Below are 9,045 nucleotides of genomic sequence, written 5' to 3' on the forward strand. Positions count from 1 at the left end.
ATATCCTGACTAAACTAGATCGTATTAACGTACTGGCAGAAGTATTGTCTTTTCCTGCCTTAGAGTAAAAAAAAAGTACTTTTCTGATTAACATGACTGTCATAGTTGTTATATTATAAGCCGTTACCCATTTAATCATTAGAACCACATAAGTGATGATTATTTATAAAACTCTTATTTGTAATATATATTTTGTGAAAGCACCGATAGTCAACCTAACAATATTGTTGCATTATCAATATTAAGGTTTTTTCAGGCCTTACCTAGCAAAGAAAGAAAACAACAAGGTCAATAAAATAGCATAATAACGTTCAGAGAGTATCTTATTTCATGCTCAGATCAGACCCATGGTTTTTAGGGCAATATATCGGTCATAAAACGACATTCCTTATATTCTGAAATGTGGCCGAAGAAAACGTCACAAAGGAGTGTGGTTGGGAAGGGCAGTGAACTCTTCACTGCATGCTGCTAGACAGAGGGTTACTCGGTTAAAATGCAGAGGAACAAATGGTACCAAAGAGAGTGCAGTACTGCAGTTGGTGTGCTGCAGGAGCCGATTGTTGAGAAAGGTCAAGCTGACACCAAATCCACACACAATAATCACACATAAGCTACGTCGTTCAAAACACCACAATGTGCCCTGATCAATTAAAAAACACCCTGCACATGTCCAATCGATCATGTTAAACAGAGACTCGACTAAAGTTAAAGTTATTCGCTATGACCAGGGCAGTGTTGCACAAAGACATGAAATTCCAGATTTATTTTTGGCAAGTTTGCCTCGATTTGACAGGATTGCAGACATAGTGCCTGGATGCTCTGATGGGCATCAATCAATCAATGTTTATTTATATAGCCCAATATCACAAATGTTACATTTGTCTCAGTGGTCTTCACAGTTTGTACAGAGTATCAGTATGACAATACGACACCCTCTGTCCTTAGACCCTCACATCGTACAAGGTAAAACGTCCGGAGAAAACCCACAGTTTAAAGGGAACATGGGAGAAACCTCAGGGAGAGCAACAGAGGAGGGATCCCTCTCCCAGGACGGACAGACGTGCAATAGATGCCGTGTGTAAATTGAAAAGATAATACATTTACAAATGTTTGGAAATGCATGTGTGTATAATAGGAAGATGAATCTACGAGGATATCCATCCAGGACCTATGATCCAGGACCACAGCCACGACTCAAGATCCAGGGCTCGCGATCCAGGACACAGGACCGCAGGATCTTTGAGGTATGAAGATGTGCAGAAGAAATGATGTCTTCATTCCAAAAGAAGCAGCATGCTTGCTTTTGCATTACTTATGTATAGTTTATATATAGTATATAGGATCTGATAAAGCTGCACAAAATAGGTTCATAGATGAAGTAATGCTAAATGTTTTGTCTTAAGCACTAGATGTTGATTTCCTAACACAGGTACTTCCAACAGTAATAGAAGTTATGAGCAGAGAACAGAGCCAGAGAGAGAGAGCAGGTCTGCATCGATTACCAGAGTAGCCAGCTTGAGTAGAGAATGTGACCCAAGCCCCTAAGCCATCTCTCCATCAGCCCCCCCACCCTTAGCTAAACCAGTGCTGTCTGTCTCTCTGAGCTGTCAATAGAGCCTGATGGGCCTTTTAGACACTTATCAATATTTAACCAGCCTACCCGATTGACTCAGCAATTACTCCCTAATTGATTTGAGATTGATTATCATCAGCACTATAATGGCACTGTCGGTCAGATGCAAGTGCTGATAAAAATCCCTGGTGTAAATTAAATGCCATTTGCATTCACCTAGTGTGTGAAATAAAGGGTGTGTGTGAGTGTGAAGAATGTACCATGTCAGAGTAGAACTCTTCAGACTTGGGTAACCCTTCACTGCTGCTTCTGGTGAGAAATCCCTCTTGCTTCAGTCACAAGGAGGGGGAAGCCTCAGCACAGATGGGTGTGTACAAACTCTGGATGTCTTCATTGCAAGGCTGAAACAAAGACACACATTTACATGAGATTAGTTAGAATGTACCGTATGAGAGTCAAGTTAGATTGTCACAGTGTGGCTCCAGATGATGTTAACACATGCATGTGGATTTCCTTTCTGAAATCGAAACATTACTTACTAAACCATTTTAAGTGACATGGTTAATTGTTTTGCTTGTTTTTATTGATCAATTCATAATGTGTTGTAAACTAATTCTAGGTTACATTGAATACAGCCAGAAACACTATTGTTACAGCTATATGATCTATCTCTTCTCAAGCATTTTGAAAAATAGTGTACTTCAATTATTAAGTGTTGCCCAGCCATACTGCAAGTGTGAGACATGTTTGGCCATGGATTCTTGGTTGAAGATACAAGAACCCTGGGTTCCAGAATACTACTGAATATCAGATCCCTCACTTCCTGATAAACACATATTTCAAATCTCATGCCCCAGTTGGTGTTGCAGGCCTTCTACTGAGATGATTTTTCTATGTAATTTGACTATTATTCTCACTGTGAAATACATTCAATGCATTCAATAATTTCAAACAAATAAGGGAAAGTGTTGCATTCTAAAAACGAAATTGTAAGTCAGCATGTGGATCATTCTTATTTTGCTTGATATTGAGCCGGGGAGTCTGCTCCAAATGAATGAATGATGCACATATGAGCATTTTCTGCCCACATCAATACATTGTGGAGTGATCCCACCATCAACCACATTCAAATGATTAGCATCACATCGTCTTACAGAAAATGCAAAGCTGCTTCATTTCACTTGTAAAGGCTGTGTACGAGCTCTTTCCTTTCGGGCCAGACTCTATAAGTTGATGCCAGTAACACCAATCAAAGCTTTCTCTACTGGTTTGTGTGTGTTTTATGTGTGTGTGTTTTGTGTATGTTAGAACAGCAAGAGAAACATGTGAGAAAGCTTTCCAGGAAGTGCAGCCGTCGCTTGATGCATTTCTGATATTCTGTTGGAAATCTTTCTGGACATGAGGACTGCTAACATTCATCATTAACTTACACAATCCTCTGTGAAACACTATAGACACGAGTGTGCGATTTAAGAGGTTTGCAACACATTGGTTCCCAAAGTGATTTTGGCGCAGTGATGGCGTTTTACACGTTTATTTGGAATCACACTTGAGAGATGCATTGATTGCAACTAGTCATTAGAGTTCACGCTGCTTTATCACGTATGAAGCCTGAGCATTAAACATTAGTGACTCTTGCAGGTTATGTTAATTATTTGCAAAAGGCATAACACTCAGACTACATAAACAACCAAACATGACCCATATTTCAGTGCAGTTTGTACTATTTTCAACGTTTCCTGACAAATTAAGTAGTGCTGAAACCAATAGTCAACTCAGCAGTTAGTCTGTAGACAGAGTTAATCAGCATTCATTTAACTCAGCCTCTGGGAACTTTGGGAGGGTAATTTATATTTTCTTATTTATCGACTACCTATTAGGACAAGTTGAACTATATTCATAGAATAGATTGATTGATAATGGACATATTGATAATTGCAGTGCTAAACGTAACTGTCCCACCTATTTAATGAATATGGTAGTTTTAATGCAGCATTGTGTTTTTCCAATCTTCTAAAACTGTATTGTACCTGGTCAATTCTAATGTTGGCGTGCAAACATGTTTTCACAACCTTTGGTACAATTATGTATCGGGTTGAAAACTTAAGATGTATATTTTGAAACACTGAATATGTATCTAGCTGTATCAACAACACGGTCCCATTGTCAGTAATTAACACAATTTTAACAAGAAAAGGGGGGAGTAATATATTGCAATTTTTCAATAACATTATACAACTAAAAAAACAATTACAAAACCACAGCTTTATTTTGTATTATATTATTAGGCCTACTAAATATTACTTGTATATTACTATACATGTTCGTGGCTACTACCAACTTCAAAAGTATACAGGGAAATTACATTACAAGTTTTTGATGTCAATGTATGGTTGCTAGTTCAACAAAAATGTGTCACCTGGTAGCAGCTGGTGTCATTCCTTCTATCTGATATCTTCCTTCAGACTGCCACTGTAAACAATTAGCCACAGCTGTAAACAATTAGCAAACAACCAGCAACAGCCTAGCTTTAGCTTCTTTAGCCCACTAACATATAAAACCGTAGCAACAAATGCTAATAGCCTTGTACAAAAAGCAAGTTTCCAGCTTTTAAACTAAACTCAACATACAAATAAATAAACAGTAATGTTAGCCTGGTTCCAATGCTAACACTGCACAACACACTTAGCAAAAGAAAACGCTAAGAGCCGCCATGTTTTGGTATATATTAAGCCTAATTAAGGCGAGACACCCCAGGTGAATAGGGTAATTTTTTTAACTTAAAGATATCAGCTAGAAATTTCTCCAGTTAATTACTTACAATAAGGCAATTGTCTTTTGTATTACAAGTTTTCTGAAATAGCATGTTTAAATATGCAGATTAACCATTATCTCATTAAATATGCACATATTTTAACACATTTCAGGAATCGAAATCTGAATTTTGGATATAGCCAGATTCAAAATGCTTGTTTCATTTTGTAGTCATATTAGTATCTAAGGCTTTTACAGAAGGGATATTGGATATCTCTTTTTATCATTCCATAAATCAGAAAATACTGTCAACAGCTCTAAAATATCCATTTTCGCCAAGTTTTTAGGTATACAATGTTGTATAATTCAGGCTATGAATTATATATGAACAAACCCTTCAGTAAAAGCCTTCATAATATTGATAGGAATATAACTGAAAGGTTGGTGTATGTACGTGCTACTGAAGTTGAAATTTCGAACTCAGAGTAGGAGAAAAAACTCATTTTGAGAAAACGACCTTTAAAGATTGCAGTGAGGCGCTAGCTAAACCCTCCTGTTCTTTGGATGACAGCTTGCGCATCGACGCACTCCGTGAAGGTATTTCATGTTCAGGGTCATTTTTTTTTTTATAACCTTGCTTCGTGCAAGTGACAATTGTTGTCGTCTTCTCTGTGAACGTTTTTTTCGCCGTTCTTTTGGCATTTTGAGATTTCAATTTCTAGCTGAAAGCTAACCAGGAAGTGTTTTAGCACACCACGTGACGCATCTGAACGAATCACGTTGACAGAAATTGACACCAGCCAATGAGATTTCGTTTCTTGGTTTAAGACCCCTTTGTGCTTTCACGATTGGTTGCTGATACAAAGGAAATGACCATATTTGGATCCGATGAGATTGTGCAGGAGAGACGGAGCTTTCCAGCGATACCTCTGTTGACATGGTGCACACAGCGGTCGCGGTACTTTATGTTACGTTAGAATGCTAACTTTTAGTGAATTTAGGAGAAATCTACAGACGCAAATAGACAAACTATAGTAAAATAAACACTTAAATGTGTGTTTTGTACGTTTTCCTTCCAAAAGCCTGAAAGAAAACATGTTATGGAATCAAAATAGCACAAAATCTCAAAATTGACCAGTACTTGAAAAACGATGTTTTTGCCTGCCGTGTCTCGCCTTAAGGATGAATAAGCGCCTATTAAGAAGGAAATAGCCAATACTTTTTTAAAGGCAAGAAGACAGCCTAATTAAAATGCATATGAATTACTTACTTGTCTATAGAGAACAACGTCTTGTTTAGCTAGCCAGAAAAAACGCAGACAGAAAGTAGTTTCTTCTCAACTCAGGTTCGAAAAGTCCGGCACTTACTTTGACGTCATCAAAGCGGGGCTATCCGAAGACCCACAGGTGAAAAGTAATACAATTAATTACGGTATAATTAATCAGAGGTGGGAAGTAACTCAGTAGGCCTACATTTACTCAAGTACTGTACTTAAGTAGCCTACAATTTTGAGGTAGGCTACTTGTAGGCCTACTTTACTTGGGTGTGTAACCATTTTATGTTACTTTGTAATTCCACAATTCAGAGGTAAATATTGTACTTTTACTCCACTATATTTATGTGGTACATCATGTCATTTAGTTACTTTGCAGATATAGATTAATGATAAACAATATCATCAACACTTAAATTAGACTTTAGTTACACCTGGAATAAGTTTACATTCTACCCAGCAATAAATTAAGTAATTCAAATTAGTTCCACCTTTATGATAAACACATCAATACATCAACCATTATAAAAAAAAATTGCATAATGATTACTTTTACTTTTGGTATTTTAAGTCATCTTTGATACTAATACTCTTGTACTTTTACTTGAGTAACATTTTGATTGCAGGACTTTTACTTGTAACAGAGTATTCCTACCCTCTAGTACTTATACTTTTACTCAAGTACAAGATCTGACTTCTCCCACCTCTGCCATTAATGCTATCATTAGCTGTGGACAGTGGTTGAACTTAGTACATTTACTCGAGTACTTTTGCACCTTACTGAACATCCAAGTAGGCTAGGCCAGTGAGCACCTATAGGAGCCTGGAACATAATGTAATCTGGTGATTATTGTTATTAATTAGGCAACATGTTTACTTTTTGTTAACACATGAAAACCACACTGTGTAATAATTGTGTGATTATCATATTATCGTTTATCATTAGGTGCTCAATTACCTAATTCATGAATATATGGAATGCATTCTATATGCTAAATGCTAGATCAAAATACAAAAAATATGGCAATACTAAATCAATCAAACACATCACACCACAATTCAAAAAGCTTTATTCACATTACCATAATGACAAACAGTATTGCCCAAGCATTGTACAAATAATGACAAATACAACAAACGTCTAAATGTACTTACATTTAGTAAATAGCGTTGAGTAGAGCAAGCATAAAATATCCAAATGACAACGAGCTATGAGCTTATTTGATTCGTGAACATAGAGCATATATTATATTAGTTGAAGGTACTTACCCACAGAGCCACTAGAAAGAGGTTAGGACAGATCAAGTGCCATTCATTGCTCCTCTTTGACCATGACAGCTTAGTAGAAGAGGCAGACTGTGAGGACCGATGCAGGTCATTAGCCCACTGAAATACCTTCAGCATAATTTATTTCTGAAGTGATTATGACTTCACGATCAGCTAATTAGGAACTCTGCTTAACATTTTCCAGAGACTGTTTGTAAAGCATTAACTTCCACTGATTAAATACAGAATCCTTGATGAGTGCTCGCCTGTGTGTTTGACAGAAGACCTTGCCGTCGCTGCATGCAAATTCCAACACTGCACTTAGGTTTTTATAGAATGATGAGCCGTCAAGTGTGTACGTCTCAATTACTGTGAAAAGATCAAACTATTTTAGGGGGAATGTTAAGTGTGTGCACACACAAGCCCTTCTTCCAGACAAAGAAATAAGCTGTCAAATCATGAGCTGGAATCTTCAAAGGTTATTTGACGTTATTTCATTTATTTTGTCTAATTTGTTGTCTCTAACCATTTCTGCTTAACCTATCTGCTTACAATGATTTGATTGTGTCCATTCTGCCATACCCGTCATTCTCCATTCTTTCCTTCCATCCTTTTACTGTCTTTCACTTATCCATTCTTTAAAAGTCATCTCAGGTTAGCTGGAATGTCACATCGCTCAAGTGTGCCCTCTGGGCCGGCTCCTGTTATTTTAAGGGGTCATGTACATTTATCCGAGCAATGAATAAAGAAGCACCCACAGGCTGGAATAAGAGGCCTGAGAGCTACAACCGAAAAGGACGGAAAAACAACATTTGCTTTGGTGAAGTGGGTTTAAAAAAAAGGAGACTTTTTAAAGGTCAACGGTCAAAGATGGCTGTCACTTGTCATTAGGTGACTTTTGGCCTGGCTCAATGATCTTATACTTATTCCTGATTCCCATCCACCCAACAAATAAATAAAGACTTGTGACTTACAGATAAATAAAAAAAGGAGGAAATCCGTTGCAGTGTTTTCAGTAACGTCTTTTTATCCACTTTTATGTAAGCAGTATATATTTCGACTAGATACAAATATTTTGTGGGAAAACAATTACATCCAGTTGTATAATTGACAGTATGCAAACATTTTTAATTAACTCAGATGTAGTCATGCATACTCAGAGGAAAAAAGCAAGTGGAAGAATGTGTAGCTTTCGTGACCATTAGCTGCTGTCTGGAATTCTTGCAGTGGGTGTAGTGCTCATTAAGCAGTGATATAAAGCACAATCTCATAATGACTAAAGATCTGTTGTCTGGTAAGCACTAACAAAACGATTGATTCGTAAGCAGAGGAAAAGAGGAGTCAAAGAGGAAAGGGAGAAAATTATAATGAGAGCGTGAGAGGGAGGGGGGATTGGAGGGAGAGGCATTTAGTTGGCAGACAGTTTCCTGATTCAGCCAGGCTGGAGAGCAGGGGTAGCTGTCTTCCTCCATGTACCTCATCTATCACTGCCTATTTCTAGGAGACTCACCTGTTTCCCCCACACACACACACACACACACACACACACACACACACACACACACACACACACACACACACACACACACAGAAGGCAGTGAGAATTCAATCTTTCCTTGCCTCACAGTCATCTGCAGAAATGCATTCCTTCAACCTTCGCAGTAGGGCCCCGAAACCTGCCAATAATCATCCACCGCGGCGGGAAAGAATCACTGCAGGTAGCCCAGCTTTCCTCGTGTGATCTATTTCCAATCTGAAAAGTCCCACAGGTAGATTAGGAACAAGTAGAATCAGGCTTTAAGGGGTAGCAGTGGTCTTCAAAAGCAGGGATCACTTGTGGAAACACACATCCGGTATACTGTTCAGAAACTCAGAGACATATTACTTTCTTTCTACTTTTGAAAGGAGTAGAATGTCTTTGAACCTCATGACCTATTCCTTCATTGGATTTGAGAAAGTATTCCCTGCGAGACTGCTTTGTTTTGTTATGGCAATTTAGAAAGCAAACAGTTGCTTATTTAGACATAGAGCAGGTAGGAAATTAAGTTGAAATGGCAACTTGTTTTGTCACCATGACCTGTTCCGTAAAAGTGTTATTATTTTTGACTTACCCTGTTCCTAAAACTTTTCTGTCATTCGTCAGAAACATGGCCGCTTGAAGGCAGAACTCCAGAACAAG

The 9,045-nt window shown here is 37.9% G+C and overlaps 1 long non-coding RNA gene across 1 annotated transcript; it reads right to left on the minus strand.

The window, feature by feature from the left end:
• Window positions 1-1,832: 1,832 nt before the first annotated feature.
• Window positions 1,833-5,682, minus strand: LOC117543590. Its single transcript, XR_004568581.1, has 3 exons — window positions 5,598-5,682; window positions 3,993-4,045; window positions 1,833-1,974 (listed from the first exon to the last, which is right to left on the minus strand). It is a non-coding gene; the product is annotated as an uncharacterized LOC117543590 (long non-coding RNA).
• Between the last annotated feature and the right edge of the window lie 3,363 nt (window positions 5,683-9,045).

Source organism: Gymnodraco acuticeps, unplaced genomic scaffold (genome assembly GCF_902827175.1).
Source record: "Gymnodraco acuticeps unplaced genomic scaffold, fGymAcu1.1, whole genome shotgun sequence".
Classification (NCBI taxonomy): Eukaryota; Metazoa; Chordata; class Actinopteri; order Perciformes; family Bathydraconidae; genus Gymnodraco; species Gymnodraco acuticeps.